Source organism: Oryctolagus cuniculus, chromosome 1 (genome assembly GCF_964237555.1).
Source record: "Oryctolagus cuniculus chromosome 1, mOryCun1.1, whole genome shotgun sequence".
Taxonomy (NCBI): domain Eukaryota; kingdom Metazoa; phylum Chordata; class Mammalia; order Lagomorpha; family Leporidae; genus Oryctolagus; species Oryctolagus cuniculus.
Genome location: NC_091432.1, coordinates 218,232,070 through 218,249,650, shown reverse-complemented (window position 1 = coordinate 218,249,650; position 17,581 = coordinate 218,232,070). Strand labels below are relative to the sequence as shown.

Genomic DNA, 17,581 nt, shown 5'->3' with positions numbered 1-17,581 from the left:
AATAAGCCAGACACATAAGGACAAATAGCACGTGTTCCCTCTCATATTTGGAAGTTTAAAATAGTAATTAATGATACACATATTGAATCTGAATTTAAAATAGTGAAGTTGGGAAGGGTGGGAAGAGGGGGCTGGGGGAGGTCGGACAATGGGTACCAAAACATAGTACAGTGAGCATGCTGGTGTTTCACAGAGATGACTAAAGCTCATGACGATATCTAATATTCTCTACAAAGAGCTGGAATAGAGGAGGCTCCAAACACACACAGAAAGACACAGATGCAGAAAGTCTGGTTGCCTGGTAAGGTCTGTTTAAACTATGTATACATGTTGAGATGGTACTTTGTACCTTTAAACATGCACAAGTGTTATACCTTGACCCAACACTTAAAAAATACATTTAAAAAACTTAACTGCAAGCAAAGGTCGGTCTCCCTCAATAAAGAATTACTCATTCTAAAATATAAATATACTTTTCTTATGTATCCATTCATGACCAGAAAAATAATATTTCAGATTGCATTTAGAACTCACCTATGGAAAGAGCTCTGTGGTATTTATCTGGAGCTTGGCAGGGGACTGCTCACTCTTTCACCTCTGGTTAGTTTATAGGTCATCACTACCTCCAAAAGTAAAGACACCTTTTATTCACTAGTTTGAAACCTTCACTCCTTCAGGGCGAGAAACGGAAGGGTCACTGCAGCTGAGACCTGAGTCCCGGGGTCTGCCAATGCTGTTCCACCTTGACAGCACTTTTCGCTCTCCCTCTGCCCACCTGGTCGCCCTGATCTTCCATGTGGCTTGGCCACCATTTCCATAAAGGATGACTGTCTTCCCTTGAAAGCATTGTCTGAACACTCTGTCCCCGACATATACTCCTTTCCTGAATGCCAGGGAATTGCACCACATTCCTGCTAGCTGTGGTAGGATTACCGACACCACCACCATGCTGTCAGCCTAATGTGGGAAGCCTCAACTCTGGCCAGTTGGGTTATTCTACTCACATCTCATTTTCTCCATCTATAAAATGAGAATAGAGGTAGTACCTGCCTCCAAGTGCCCTTGTGAGGATCAAATGAGATAATGCCCAGGAAGCTGCCTGACAACAGTTCTGGCAAGGTCCATGGCCAGTACTCAATAAATAACAGTTGTCATTCTAGCAAATTGACCTGGAAAATCTGTTCTCTGCATTTCTTCTCTTCTACATTTAAACAGGCAGCACAAATTACAGAAAACCATAAGACCATATTGAATGGTAAGTGAGGGGCTGGGGACTCAGTTATTCCTTCATTCAACAAGCAGTTCCATGTGTCAGATAAATGTTTCAGGATGCTGCACATGAGACAGACAGTACTGAAAGGTAATGAGTTATGTTGTCACCTGTCGTGCTAGCAACCCATATGGGCACTGGTTTGAGTCCCGACTGCTCCACTTCCAATCTAGCTCCCAGCTAAATGTGTCTGGGAAAGCCAAATATGGCTTGGGTCCCTGCACACATGTGGGAGGACTGGAAGAAGCTCCTGGCTCCTGGTTTAGGCCTGGCCCAGCCCTGGATGTTGTGGCCCTTTGGGGAGTTAACCAGCAGACAGAAGTGTACTTGCTCACTCTCCCTAAGTCTGCCTTTCAAATAAACAAATGAATCTTAAATACACACACACACACACACACACACACACACAGGACTATTGGGCTCATCAAGCTTCCACACTATTGGGTTGAAGATGTGGGGAGGTGGTGGCAATAAAGGAATTACTAAGACACAGCGCATTGTGGTAAATTATCTAAAGGACACAGAGAGTGAAGATAAGGGACAGAAATGAAAGATTCACATTCCATGTGAGTGATTCAGGGAGGCCTCTGAGCCACCCTGCAAAGTGTGTTTTGTTTTGTTAACATCTGGACTTGTGACTCCACAACACAATTATAGGCTGATAGAAAGTGACTCACTCCATGGGTTCTACTAATGATTGGGGCCTTTGGGGGCAAAAACAAGGTGACTGAGTACTGCCAGCAGCTAGCTATCCCTGGGCCAAAGCAAACAAGTTATGCTTTGGACTCTGAGACAGGGCTGGTAACAACCACCCCACTAACATCTAGGACTGCACTCAACATGCTCAGATGGGAAGCACTTCTCCTGCAAACACTGCAGGGAGATCCAGCGTCTCCCTTGGCACTTTCTGATGCTTTTTAAGAACGATTCCCAACTAGACTGTGCTTTTCTGTTGGCCAAGGAGCTCTTCCAGTTTTTGCCCTTTTACTGGCAACACATCCGACATCATAAGGAAAATTATTGGCATATGCCCCTTCTCCCAAGAGCTCCATGGGGAAGAAGAGGAGAGAGTCTGGATATGAATGGCCATTTTACAGAAAAAGCAAACCATGGCTCAGGGAGGAAGTCATTATGCCAAGTATTCATTAGAAATAAAGGGACTGATTCAAGCCTGACCAACCCCGGTATGGATGTCCCAGCCACACGATGCCTCCCTGGGGGATACAGTCCATAGGCAAAAGGCTTAAAGAGTTCTCACCCCAGGAGTCTACGTAGCAAAGATAAAGCCCTCGTAGTATTTATGGATGCGAAGCAGGTAGGAGAAGAGAAGGACCATCCAAGTAGTTTGTGTACTGTTTCCTCTCCAGGACACTCTCATACCTTGTCCATCTGTTCATGGGCAACTGTACTGCAGAGACATCACCGTTTCATGCCAAGTGTCCCTAGATGGAAGCTGGGCCACCTTAGAATGGTCACTCTCCCTTACACCCCACATGTACTCACTCAGTAAGGCCAACTCCTGAGTATCAAATCAAACTCCTTCTCTTCTTATTACAAAAGCCTCCCTAGTGATCTCCCTGCTTCAGGTGAAGTCCATACAGCCCATACCACTCAGCAGCTAAGTGGTCTTGAATTAAAAAAGAAAAATCGTATACTTCTCTGATGAGAAATGCTATGAAAGCTTCTGATCATCTCTCAAGGGAAATTCAAGCTCGTGAACCTGGCCTCCAAAGTCCTTCCTGATTCAACTCCTACCAAAATTTTTGCTTCTGCCAGTGTCCCATCCCTATAAGCCATGGTGTGCAGATAAATATTTCATGACCAGCTGTCCACAAGAAAGCTCGGTTGTGAATCATCATTTGCCAATACCCATGGTGTAAATATTTCTGTCATGACCAGTTTTAAGCAACCACTGTGTTGCTGCTGAATGTAGAGCTGGGAGAAGACACAACGCACATTGAAGAGAGCTGGGAAGCAGCATAGCATTCACAGCATTTCTACAGATAAAGTAGAAATACACAACCTTAGAGGATGGATAATATAGGTTTTAGTGCTCATTTGGAAGTGACATATTTGGAGTATTACCCTTGTTTTAATATTGTTTATGTGCATGTAAGTTTATGCAATGTAATTTTCAATCAAGGCTCACGAGCTTCCTGGAAATTTAACACTCAGTTATCATATGTTTATACACACCTGCTTCAGCATCACTGATTAAGCTTTGTCATGACTGTAGCCCTACTTTTTGCTCTGGGCAGCTTGCCTCCCCTCCAACCCCATACTCATTTATCAAGACTTAGGTGCCCCTCAGCTGTGGAGCCTTCCTGGAGTGGCCCATGCAGAGGGTCCCCCAGATACCACCAACTCCCTCACAGGATCACTGTCTTTCTGTCTGTCCTCCATCAGATAATGTCTTATTTACTCTTGGGAACTAGCATCAAGTGAATCCTAATAAATGTTTGTGGAGCAAACTACTAAGTACAGTTTTGAATTTAGATCCCCTCCCCATGACAATTTTCTTCAAATTTTCAGCATTATCCAATCTTACTTCCCACTGAGGGTCTTAAATCACAGCCAAAACAGTCTTTAAGTGAGGACTGGAAGCAGAGAAATTTCAAAGTATATTTTAGTGACCTGTGTTTTTGCAGAAATATAAATTCAGATATCATCCCCATATCCATCCAGGTCAATTCCCCCATAGCAAGAAAAAGGAGAGGAACTTCAGACGGAATCAGACCTAATCCAGCAGCTGATTCCATAGGATATTCTGGAATTGATCCAGAGCTAAACACCTGCCACAAAACAAATTTGAGTGGGTGTTTTTCATTTATTCAGTTTTTATTCAATTCCCACAGGAATCTTATCAATTAATAATTGCTTGCTCCTATTATAGCTGAACAAATGAAAATTTGAAGTGGTGTTTTGATCTTCCAAAGTCCCAAAGATAATGAGCTGCAGAACCAAGATTTGAACCAAAGTCTGATTGACTGAAAAATGCATGTCTTTAACCACTGGAATAGAAATACACTGTTCCTCTCTCATCTGTCCTCTCCTAAGATGTGGAGAGAGAGGAAAAGAGGGGAAGAGGAAGAGGAGAGAGAGAGAGGAAGAGTGAGAGAGGGAGAGAATAAGGTAAGGTGAAGAGAAGAGATGGGAAGGTAGGGAAGAGAAGAGATAAGAAGGGTATGGAAGGGTATGGAAGGGTATGGAAGGGGAGAGGAGGGGATGAGAGGGGAGGAGAATTCACCATTATTCAAAACTTCCCCTGAAGCATTCTAACACTAGTTTCTTTACTCTTGTTAACTCATTTAACCTTACATGGAAGATAGGTATTATTATTATTCCATGAGCAAGCTGAGACTTGGATAGCTTGAGAAAACTGACCAGTTTCGTGTATCTTCTAAGCAACAGAACTCAGCTTTCAAAGTCCTTCTTCCTTCCGAAGTTCACATTTCCAACCCTAACACAATCTTTGAACCCCGCTTCTCCCTGCAGCCACTCCCAAGAAATCAGTATCTCAGCTTCAAATTGAAAGAATGCAGGACCATAAATAGTTGCTCCAGGAGGACTGGGATAATCACTGGGATTGTTCAACAAAACAGGAAAATAACTTCTGATTTCATCAGACAGATGATCTCAGCAGTGTTCTGTGGCTTTGTTAAATGAGGAGGAAGTCAGGATGATAGCACTGAAAATTCTTGGACATTTCCCTGTGTTTCCCCATTGGTCCCTTAAAGTGAATCCCAAAAGGTTAAATGTGGTTTTATCACAGTGTGGGTGTCAATTTCATAAAGGAGGGAAGAAAAAGGCATTCATGGGGAACTTAAGCTTTCTGTCCACAATGAAGTGTTGGAGGAACTCAGCCATAATTCAGAACCACGTGAAAAAAAAAATGAAGCTCCCTGAAGTACTGCCTAGGAAAGTCCAGACCAAAACAGAGACTCAGTAACAACATTTTGCTCTTCCATGTACCCTTGGACAGGTCACATGACAAAATTATCTGGCATGCATTCACCTAACCTCAAGTATCTAGTTCTAGGCACTACTCTAGATAATAGTAAGCTCCAAGGAAACAAAGATAAAGAGGACAGTGGGACCTCCAGTTCTAGCCCTGATAGAATAATAATGGCTACAAGACTCACTTTCCTGTCGTACCACCTTGCACTGATCAGCTTCACTGAAGTACCTGAGAAAGCCTAACTTTATACAGAGAAATGTTACTTTAGCTCACAGTCTTGGAAATCTATAGTCCAAGATACAATCTGTATCTGCTGTAGTGACCTTGCTAGTATGTCATGAGACAGGACAGAGTATTACATGACAAGAGGGAGCACTGTGCCTGGGCAGAGGAAGGATCACGTGGTGAGCCAGAAAGCACAGACAGTACCTGGGTCCAATTCTGGCTTTCATAATCAATCCTTCAAGAGAATCACCTTCCACGGGTGTGTCCACAATGCCCTAAGGACTTCTCACTAGGTCTAACACCTAAACACCACAACTGCATTATTTCTACCTTCTTAGTACTGTCCACTTATGACTTAGGAGGTTTAATCTTCTGCTTGAGTCTGGGAGTGAAATCTTGTACAAACCCATAGCACAGCAATAGCACTGAATATGAAGCAATTGTTCTTGGTCTTTAGATGATAGACAAAATAGGGCTGTGATTTTTACAGAAGGGAAATACATGAGATGTGTTCTGCATGCCCAGAAAGTAGAAGAGAGAGAGAAGTCTTAGAAGGTAGAGGAAACATGTCAAGTTTTGGAGCTGTTAAGGTAGCTGTAATTTGTGGCAAAGGACACAGGAAAGAAGAATTTTGTGTGGAAAAGCTGCAGAAATCTGTCTGTATGTCCTTTTGGTTGAATGCTTAACTATGCAAATACAGAAGCATAGCATGAAATAACTACGGGGACCCTATGAGCAGAACAGAGATTATGGAAGTCACAAATGACTAGGTAAAATGGAATTATGACCAAATGGAGTATAAGCAGATCACTGTAACCCAGAGCATTCAACTGACTTTAGAAAGGCCATGTTTAGGAGTAGGCTACAGCACACTACATCAGTTCAGTTCCTTCCCACCAAGCCCTTGAAACAAGCCTTGATAGTCTCAAGGCTGCTAGGAAACAAACAACAACAAAAAACTTCCCAAAGAAAACATACAAAATCCAGTCTTATCAACAATGTAGCTTCCATATCAACAATATAGCATGTACAATACTCAACACACAATCAAAAATCACTAAACACAAAAGAATCAGGGGGAAATGTGACCTAACCTGGAAAAAAAATCAATAGAAATAGAAATTATGGTGGTTGTAATTGGAGACAAAAAACTTAAAATAGCTATTATTAACATGTGCCCTGCTGTAAATCAAAAGATGGACATAAATGAATGTTTGGGGACTCTCAGAAAATAAAGGGAAACTCTAAAAAAAATCTAAGATAATCTAAATAAAGTTCTAGAAGTGAAAAGCACCAAATCAAACATTTTTTAAATTACTGGGTAGTTTTTAACAGCACAATACACCTTGTAAAAGAAGAATGACTGGTTAACTAAATATAGGTCAATAGAAACTTTTCAAACTAATAGTACAAAGGGAAACATTGACAGCATAGGGACCTGAGAGACAAATTCAGGTGCAGCATATGTTTAATAAAAGTCCCTGAGAGAGAAAAAAATAAATTGAAGTAGAAAAGGGCACATGAAGATGTAATGGCCAAAATTTCCCAAACTTTATGAAAAATAACCCAAAGATCCAAGAAACTCAAACTACAAGCAGAATAATTTTAATTAATTTTATTTAAGGTATACAAATTCCATATATTTCATATATACAGATTCAGGAACATAGCGATGTTACCTACACTATCCTCCCTCCCGCCCACACTCCCACCCATCTTCCTCTTTCCTCTGAGAATAATTTTTTTTTTTTTAAAGAAAAACACCCTCTCCTCAAAAAACACATCATGTTCGGATAAATGAAGAAGAGTGAAATCTTAAAAGCAATCAGAGGAAAAAAGACACATTATATTCAGGAACACAGGTATAGGACTGACTTCTAACTTCTTGACAGGAAGGCAATAGAGTAACATCTTTAAACTTTTGAAGGCAAAAATCCATTGACAAAAATTCCATTTGAAATGAAACCATGTCTCAAAAGTGAAGGCAAACTAGAGATTAGATTGCAGGATGGAAGAGACAGGAAAGAATTGCAATGGTATTTGCAGATGAAATAAACCAGAACTTTCAAGCTCTTACATTGAAATTTTAGAGAATGACAGAGACCTTCTAAAGGGCAGTCTCTCCTAGCTGTCCATCAATGGGTGTCACCTGCCAAAAAGTTGTGTGACTTTTCCAGAGAAAACATTTATTTAGGAATTTTAATGGAAATTAAAAAAAAAAAAAAGAAGGCCTTGGGGGGGCGGGGTGAGTGGAGACAGACAATGTGGGGAAGTTCTCATTATTAATCTCTCAGCTAATGATGATACAAAGAAAGTCTGGACAGGATTTTCACAGAAACAGTGAGGGAAAAGTGCTATGGTCCCCCTGGACAGGCACAGGAGGTAGGATGGTAGAATATGTATTAAGTTGCTTTCCTGCTGATAAATTGGCTTATCAATCAAGGAAGAGAACTTCCAGCACTACAGATGCTGAAACAAATGGACCTGAGGCAAGAGATCAAGAAGGCAAGGCTTTTTTATTTGTGGAAGAGAATAGTGAAGATGTTAACTAGGGAACTTATGATTCTAAAATAAGAGAAAAATGTCAAATGAGTGTTGATTACAAAGATTTTAATTAAGCCTATGATTAAGAGTGGATTGAGGCCAGCACTGTGGCACAGCAGGTAAAGCCACTTCCTGCAGTGCCGGCATCCCATATGGGTGCCAATTCAAGTCCTGGCTGCTCCACTTCTGATCTAGCTCTCTGCTGTGGCCTGGGTAAGCAGTAGAAGATGGCCCAAGTCCTTGGGCCCCTGCAACCATGTGTGAGACCCGGGGGAAGCTCCTGGCTTCAGATTGGCGCAGCTCCAGCCATTGTGGCCATCTGGGGAGTGAACCAGCAGATGGAAGACCTCTCTCTCTCTCTCCCCTTCTCCCTCTCTCTCTTTGCCTCTCCTTCTCTGTGTAGCTCTGACTTTCAAGTAAATAAATAAATCTTAAAAAAAAGAGTGGATTTAAAGCATGTTCTTGCAAAAATTAGAGGGAAAACGAAGGAAGGGAGACTAAGGGAGGTAGAAGGGAAGGAGAGAAGTATGGTTATCTTCTTAGAACTGTACCTATGAAATCTGTTCTCTTTATATTAAACATATTTTTTAAAAACGGTTGAATGAGAAACCAGCCATCTGCAAGTGGGAAGATAATCCCCTCCAGAAATCAAACTGGCACCCTCATCTTAGACTGCTAGAACTGTGAGAAATAAATGTTTGGTATTTAAGCCAAAAAAATAGAGAAATTATGATGATTCTGAAATAAATGAAAAATGTCAAGTTAAATGAGTGTTGATTTCAAAGATTTTAATTATACTTCTAGAAATTGTCATTTTTCCGAACTGAATTCCTTAAATCCCCAGAGTGCAGTACTAATTCCACAGATGGGTCAAGATCTCTTTCTAATTCTATAGCTAATAAGCCACTAGTTGAAGAATCTTCAAACCTAAAGATTAGCCACCTAGATGAGATGAAATATTGGTTGGATTCCTTGCACTGCAATGGTCTGGATATTTGGGTACCAGTGGCTTCATCAGAAGCATACCCATTTGACCACAGTTCCCTGTAGCAGCACTTTTTGGGGCTAAGCGCTAATAATTCAGCAGTTAATGCAGCTAGGCAGCAGCCATATGTGTAAAACTCCTAACACCCAATGCCAAGGAGCTGGGCCTCACAGCCTGAGCCAACCTGGAGGGAATCTGCTGCTGTCTCAGACCATCCTTATCATTCAAGGTGTAAGTTGGCCAAGTCATTGATTACCTCCTCAGTGTAATTTTTCCCTGATTACTCTACATAGAGCACTCCATTGCTTTTGTTTTCTTTATGGTAGCTTGCATCAGTTGGGGTTTTTTAAAAATGCTAATGAGGCAGTTATCTCATCTGCCTTTTCCCTACTGAATACCAAGACTTAGAGCAGTGCTTTGTTTAGGGTAGGTGCTTAATGAAAATGTGATGAATTAAGGAATACCCAATTAGAAAGTAGCTTACAAAAAGGAATATTATTTGTACGGAATTGCTTTAATTGTTTTGAAGAATTTTTAAGTATAGTGAGTCAAAGTCTTTAAGTTTTCACTCAAAATTTTAGTGTGAACAAAAGCTTTCTATTAAGGATGTTAATTCTGTTCCTGAGCTCTACTAAAGTAATGAAATACATTTAAAATGGGGCAACTTATATGCTATTACAAACATGTCTTTAAAGCCAGACTACAGCTATACTTTTTCCTCCTTGACAGTTTCTCTCATGCTGAAATTTGAGTACAAATGAAATTTAAGAATTTCAATTGTAATGTAACTCAATAATTCTTATTGGATGAAGTTATAAAAAGAGTTAAATTGAAAGCAGAGAGATATATAATGTTTTGGAATGAAAATAAATTTTAGCTTTAGCAGAGCCTTGAAAAAGATAGAAAGAAATGAGAGGATATAACATAGAAGACCAAAAAAAGTACCCAATATATTGAATTTCCTTAATAAAAATTTACAGAAATTTATTTTTCTCTTATTATATAAGAATATAATTAATATCTTTGATTTTGCTACTTTGCCACAAAGCCTAAAATATTTATTATCTGGCCCTTTACAAAAAATTTTTTTGCCAAATCTTCCTATACCCTGAAAACTACTAAACAATGTTTTGAGGTCTTAAAGAAGACATAGAGAAATTTACTATTTCTCAGGCTGAAAAACTCAATATTATTAAGATATATCTCTTTATTATTGATTAATAAATCCAATATCATCTAAAAAATTTCAGTAGGCTTTTTTTATGAAAATCAATAGATTGATTCCAAACTGCATAAGAAATTGAAAAGAACTTAAAATATCCAAAACAATCTTGTGAAAGAAGAACATAATTAAGGGATTTAAGCTACCAGATTCCAAGATTTATAGTAAAACTAAGGCAAGCAAGGCAGTGTGAAATTGACACAGGACAGATAAAATGATCAGGACTAGACCAGAGAGTACAAAATTATTCCCATGTGTACTTTCAATTGAATCTTCATTAAGGATCAATAATTCAAAACGGGAAAGAAAATAATTTATAAATGTTGCATGAGCAACTGGACATTCTATGAAAATAATAACTCACATCAAGCATTAAAATTATTTGTAAAATAAATTGAAAAGCTAAGGAACCCATCTTCTCAACTTTTGAGGTAAGCAAAGAGCTTTTAGACAGGACACAGGAAACAACCATAAACAATTATAAGAAGTTAGATATCACAATAGATAAAGAATTCCTACAACTCTTTTTCAAAAAAAAATCCAGTCTAATACAAAAATGAGCAAATACTCAATGTTTATCATTTTTGTTATGCATGTCACCCAGGACGATATACAAATGGCCCATAAGCATATGAGAAAGTGCTTAAGATCATTAGTCAACAGAATAATGCAAAAAATGAAACCACAATGAGAAACCACAACACACCCACTAGAATGGCTAATATTAAAAACACTGACAATGCCAAATGCTATTCAAGATATGCAGCAATTATAACTCTCACACATTGCTAAAGGGGACATAAAATGGTATATCCATATTAAATAACTGTTGGCAGGTACAGACATTGTGGCATGGTGGGTTAAGCAGCCACTTAGAACACCCACATCTAATATCCAAAGTTGCTGGTTCAAATCCTGGCTACTCTACCCTTCTTATTTTTTTTATTTTTTTTATTTATTTATTTTATTTTTTTTTTTTTTTTTGACAGGCAAAGTGGACAGTGAGAGAGAGAGACAGAGAGAAAGGTCTTCCTTTTTGCCGTTGGTTCACCCTCCAATGGCCACCACGGCCCACACGCTGCAGCCGGCGCACCGCGCTGATCCGCAGCCAGGAGCCAGGTACTTCTCCTGGTCTCCCATGGGGTGCAGGGCCCAAGGACTTGGGCCATCCTCCACCGCACTCCCGGGCCACAGCAGAGAGCTGGCCTGGAAGAGGGGCAACCGGGACAGAATCTGGTGCCCCGACCGGGACTAGAACCCGGTGTGCCGGCGCCGCAAGGCGGAGGATTAGCCTAGTGAGCCACGGTGCCGGCCCAAATCCTGGCTACTCTACCCTTCTAATCCTGCTTCCTGCTAATGCATCTGGAAAGCAGTAGTTGATGGTCCAAGTACTTGGGTTCCTGCCACCTGTGTGGGAGATTCAGAGAGACTTCCTGGCTCCTGAATTTGCCCGTGCCCAGCCCTGGTTATCGTGGCCATCTGGGAAGTGAATCAGCCAATAGAGATTCTCTCTCTCTCTCTCCCCCAATTTTCCAACCTTTCAAATAAAACACGTCTTTTAAAAAGAGAATTATTGGCAAGTTCTTTTGCAGTTTTCCTTGTATACTTCTACCTATAATCTAGTAATTTACTTGAGAAATTAAAATGTGTCCCCAAAAAGTATATAGAATGAAGATTTAAGTCTTCATAATAACCAAAAACTGGAAACTACTCAAATGTCCAAACTACAGTATATTCACACAATAGAATATGGCTCAGCACATAGTCACATGGATGAATCTTGAAGATGTAATATTTTCCTGTGAAACTGTAGAATAGCCCAAAGCAATCTACAATGATCAAAATCACAATGTTAGAAACCCGAAAAATGGTCTCCTCTGGGCAGAGCTGAGATAGGTATTTACTGAGAAGAGATACTAGGGATGGTTACGGAACAAGAAAAACATTTAATATGTTGACAATGATACAGGTTGCACTGCTGTATGTATTTGTCAAGATTCATCAAAATGGCCGGCGCCGCGGCTCACTAGGCTAATCCTCCACGTGCAGCGCCGATACTCCGGGTTCTAGTCCCTGTTGGGGCACCGGATTCTGTCCTGGTTGCTCCTCTTCCAGTCCATCTCTCTGCTGTGGCCCGGGAAGGCAATGGAGGATGGCCCAAGTGCTTGGGCCCTGCATCCCATGGGAGACCAAGAGGAAGCACCTGGCTCCTGGCTTCAGATCAGTGCAGTGTGCCAGCCATAGCGGCCATTTGGGGGGGGTGAACCAGAGGAAGGAAGACCTTTCTGTCTCTCACTGTCTAACTCTGCCTGTCAAAAAAAAAAAAGGTTCATCAAAATGTGCACTTTAGATTTTGTGTTTCACTACATATAAAGTGTACTTCAGGCTTTTTTAAAAAAGATTTATTTATTTGAAATCCAGAGTTGGAAAAATGGACAGGCAGAGACAGGGAGAGATCTTCCATTCTCTGGTTCACCCTCCAAATGACCGCCTGGCCAGGGCTGGGCCAGGCTGAAGCCAGGAGCTTCATCTGAGTCTCCCATGTGGGTGCCAGGGATCCAAGCACTTGGGCCATCTTCTGCTGCTTTCCCAGGTACATTGGCAGGGAGCTGGATTGGAAGTGGAGCAGCTGGCTCACAAACCAGTACCCACATGGATTGCTAACATTGCTTTACATGCTATGCCACAATTCTGGCCCCTACATTTCAGTTAAAAAAAAAAAAAAAACAAAAAAAACAAAAAAAAAAAAAAACTTTGACATTGTCATCAAGAGGCTTACCTTGTAACCCAAAATTTCCACAGGATGTGGGTGGAATTCTCCTTTATTAGCCCACATCTCATCCATTTCAACTGAATCCTCATTTCCTCCACACAAGTTGAGGTTCAGTCACTACAGCGACCTCCCAACCAGACCCCGGCCCATATTCCAACCACCCCAATGAGTCCCCTACACTGCAGCCATCAGTGATTTGTCTGAAATAGAAATAGTCCAATGTCATTCTTCCTAGCCCTGAGGATAAATTGCATGTCCTCTCACACATGACCTTGTGTGAGTAACTCGGGTATACCTTTGACTAAGCCTCACCTCCCACCACTCTCCCTTTGCAAACTATCTTGTGGTCCACTTGACCTTGGATTTCACACATTGTGCCCATGTTTTTAATGTCCAAGCACACACACTTCCACCTTTCTACCTAGCCAATGCCTGCTAATTCAGGCCTCAGATGAAATGTCATGTACAGCATTTCCTAACGCCCTTCACTCCCTCCCCTGCCATCATTAGGTCGAGGGCCTGCTCCAAGCTTGTACAAGTTGTCCCCCATCACCTGATACAACCATACTGTATCCATTTAAGCTTCTGTCACCTTCACTACACTGTATGTTGCATAGGATGAGGAATATGTCCTATGCTTCTTTGTGCCAATCTCAACAGTGGCACATAGTGAGTCTCAGTAAATCAGAATGTGAATCAGCCCAGAAACTCAAGAATGACCTCAGTCTGATAAAAAGGTTCCAAGAGCTCCACCTTCCAATGAGCAGCAATAATGACAAACGCCTACCACAACTGGGAGCTGATGAGTACCCTAACCAGGGAAGCCGCTCTCATCTTTCTCTTGATGTGGGAGCTGGAATTCATGGGCCTCATATTTCCTGAGAAGAACAAGTTCTTCCAGCTCCAACACAGACACGAGGGAAGATCTACCTGTGAACCCGATAAGAAAAGATCCATTATGTGCTGAGAATCACTAACCCAAAACCCGGCACCGTGTGACCTTTGAACACGAGCCAGTGGTGCCTGCAGATGTTGCTAGTATTGCTTCACAGCCAGTCTGTGGACTAAACGTCAGCACACTTCGTAACACTTTGAATGTCTGATTGCCGTGACCACGCCAAGACCAAAGTCTGGGGCAACACAGGTCTTTGAAGAATTTTCTCTAAAGAAAAATTTCGCTGTAGTCATTAAAAAGCAAAGCAGTGAACATGCTTCCAATGAAGGCCCACTGTGACTGCCAACCTTAGAAAAAGTCCAACAATGCATAAATTCTGGGAGGTGAAGAACTGCAGTCAAACTCCTAGGGTTCTGTTCTGGGCTCCTTTTGGCACCTGCTGAGTTCCTGTGGGCAAGCGATTTATAATCACTATGCATGATCATGGGCAAGTGCTCAGAGCCTCAGATTCTTCATTAGCAAAATGAGGACGAGGATAATTATGCCTCCTGGTTCAATTATTATGGGCACTAAACAAGACCCCACGTGTAAATTGCTGGTGTGCTCCAAGCTCTCCATGAATGTTATTATCTTTATCCTAGAATTCTATTTTTGCCAACAGAGCACTATCTAATGTGTCCATGCCCTCCTCCTTCATTTGTGCGAAATATTCAAGAAGCATAAACAAAGTTCTCTTACAGGGTGTCAGCTCACATATGGTTTGAGTCAGCTTTTGTGAGCAAGCCTTATATCTACATATATATATATATACACACACAATTTTTTTCTGCTAATGTGAGCACATTTCTATATTGTGCAGTCTGCTATGTGACTCAAGACCTTCAAAACAAGTTAATTTAAATTTACTGCAAGAGCGAAACAAGAATCCTGGAGAGAATGAGATAAGCTGCCAGGTGCTTCCCCAGCCAAAGACATGAGCTTTATAAAGTCAGTATTAACCCTCCAGCTCCTGAAACAAAGCACAATCTCAGAGAAGCTCACTGATGCTTCTGTGTTGACTCCCAGCCCTCCCTCAGCCCCTTCCCAACTTCAGACATGCAACACATACAAACATACATTCACCCCTCCCATGTAAACACACATACAAACACACACACACATTCACTCCCCATCACACACTCATACTCATGCAGACATCCATATTCACACATACACTTACACACCCATGCACACACACACATTTACCTCCTGCGCACATACCCACAATCACTATAAACACTCCCATTCCCATATACACATTCACCCTCTGTCTTTGTCCTTTTCAGTTGCTGTGGAAACCCAAAGCTCAAAGAAGGGAAGTGACTTGCCCAAATTTACCTGGAAGAAAGCAAAAGGGCCAGGATTTGAGGCCAGAACTGCCTGGTCCCAAATCAGAGATCTTTCTGAAATGCTGGTGGGAAGGGATGACATAGGAACTCTATGGACCACATTGTTCATCTCTTTGCATTGCCAGAAGCTTTTTTTGTTTCATTACCATGGATCAATGTTAAGCCAGGTGTCTTGTGAAAATAATCCTTAGTTCCAAATATAAACCAAGTGTGAGACATCTATTCATATATTCAAACAGTATTTCAAGTACACATTTTGTGCCAGGTGCTATACTTGTATTAGGGGCTTGGAGCCCAGCAGTGGATAAGACAGACAAGATCTCTGCTCTCCAGGAGCTGAGGGAGCTGCAGAGTTCATCCTTTTGGATGGCTCCAATAGACTACCATAGACCCAGCAGATCATCAATCACAGACATTCATCTCTCCAAGTTCTACAGGCTGAAAAGTCCTGAATCAAGGCACCAAAAGATTTGGTTTATAGCAAGGGACCATTTCCTAGTTCACAGACGTCCATCTTTTCACTATGTCCTCACATGGCACCAGGGGTTAAGACTGGAATCCAGCCAGCACCGTGGCTCACTAGGCTAATCCTCCGCCTTGCAGCGCCGGCACACCGGGTTCTAGTCCCGGTCGGGGCGCCGGATTCTGTTCCGGTTGCCACTCTTCCAGGCCAGCTCTCTGCTGTGGCCCAGGAGTACAGTGGAGGATGGCCCAAGTGCTTGGGCCCTGCACCCCGTGGGAGACCAGGAGAAGTACCTGGCTCCTGCCATCGGATCAGTGTGGTGCGCCGGCCGCAGCGCGCCGGCCGCGGCGGCCATTGGAGGGTGAACCAACGGCAAAGGAAGACCTTTCTCTCTGTCTCTCTCTCACACTGTCCACTCTGCCTGTCAAAAAAAAAAAAAAAAAAAAAAAAAAAAAAAAAGACTGGAATCTCATCCATGGGGGGGAGAGGGGGGAGACTCTACCCCTACAATCTAATCACCTCCCAAAGGTGATCATCGAACTGGAGGTTAAAATTCCAATCTGTGAATTCTGGAAAGACACACACACTCAGTCTACCACACTCTTGTCACATACAAGTATTTATATATACATTCAATTCAATGTATATTTATATATACATTGCACACAAACACACACACTCATATTCATGCACTCATTCCCATGCACATGCACATATATACATCCACACACTCACTCCATCTGCACACATACACATATACAACTCTCCCTATGCATAGCACATGTACCCACACACATTCACTACCCCCATGTTATGGACACACAGAGTCTGAGAACCCCTTTACTCTACCTCTCAGAGGATCAGTCCCACACACCAGTGGACTCACTATCCTATACATCTGGAGAGAGAGCAGAAAAACCCCTCCTTGCCAGTCTTACTGCTAATGCCCTTGCTTTGGGAGTTCAAATGGTGGTATTGTGTGAAAAAAAAAAAGTAAATATAACATGTATAAAAGGATATTGTAGAAGCAATGCCATTTGGATCCAGGGGCTGAAGAAAGTATTTCTGAAGGGATTTGAAGGAAGAGAGAGTCCATCTTCTATATTAAGGGAGAGGGAAAGTGCATTCCAATAGAGGAAGCAACAAGTACCAGCACTCTGAGTAGGGAAAACACAACGTGTTCCAGGAACAGCAATGTGGCTAACGTGCCTGGGTGTGGAGCAGGAGGGAAGTGGGGAGGAGAGGAGGAGAGGACAGTGGAGAAGGAACAGAGCAGCAGGCAGAGGCCTCATCAGTCATGGCAAGTCATGTGGAACAGATGAGCCTGTAGGTCTAGAATTTAGAAGTGACCTAAAGGAGCAAGAAGCCCAGCCTGGCAGAATAGATCTAGAATTTTTCATGTGATCTAAAACACCACCAAGACTCCAAATGACAGAAATTTAGAAATGCGGGGAAGCATCCTTTGACAGGTGATCTCCACAGCTCACAGTGGGCAACGGCTCTAAGAAGCTGAAGAGGGGGAGCTCTTACCCTGGGGCAGAGTCCTGGCTGTTCCAGAGGGCAGCTTCATGTCAGGGCCAGGTGTGGCTATGGGAGCCCAATCTCTACATTTCCCCAATTAAAGTGTTCAAGAGAAGACCAAGAGCATGACAGAAGCTACAAATCTTAAAGGACATCTGAGTGAACACACTGATTTCCTTAGAGATGATGATGATAGCTCATCCTTATAGGCACTGAAATCTACAAGGTATGGGGTGTGCAAACTCTAAAACCACACATGCATATAAACTCTGACAAACTGAAATAAGAGGATTTTTTTTCTATTTGATTATTGCTAATAAATGTAGGGGATAGATTT

General features: G+C 41.9%; 1 long non-coding RNA gene across 1 annotated transcript in view; it reads right to left on the bottom strand.

The window, feature by feature from the left end:
* LOC127493231 (uncharacterized) overlaps window positions 1–17,581 on the bottom strand; it is a 125,102-nt gene that overhangs the window by 13,009 nt on the left and 94,512 nt on the right. The window lies entirely within an intron of this gene.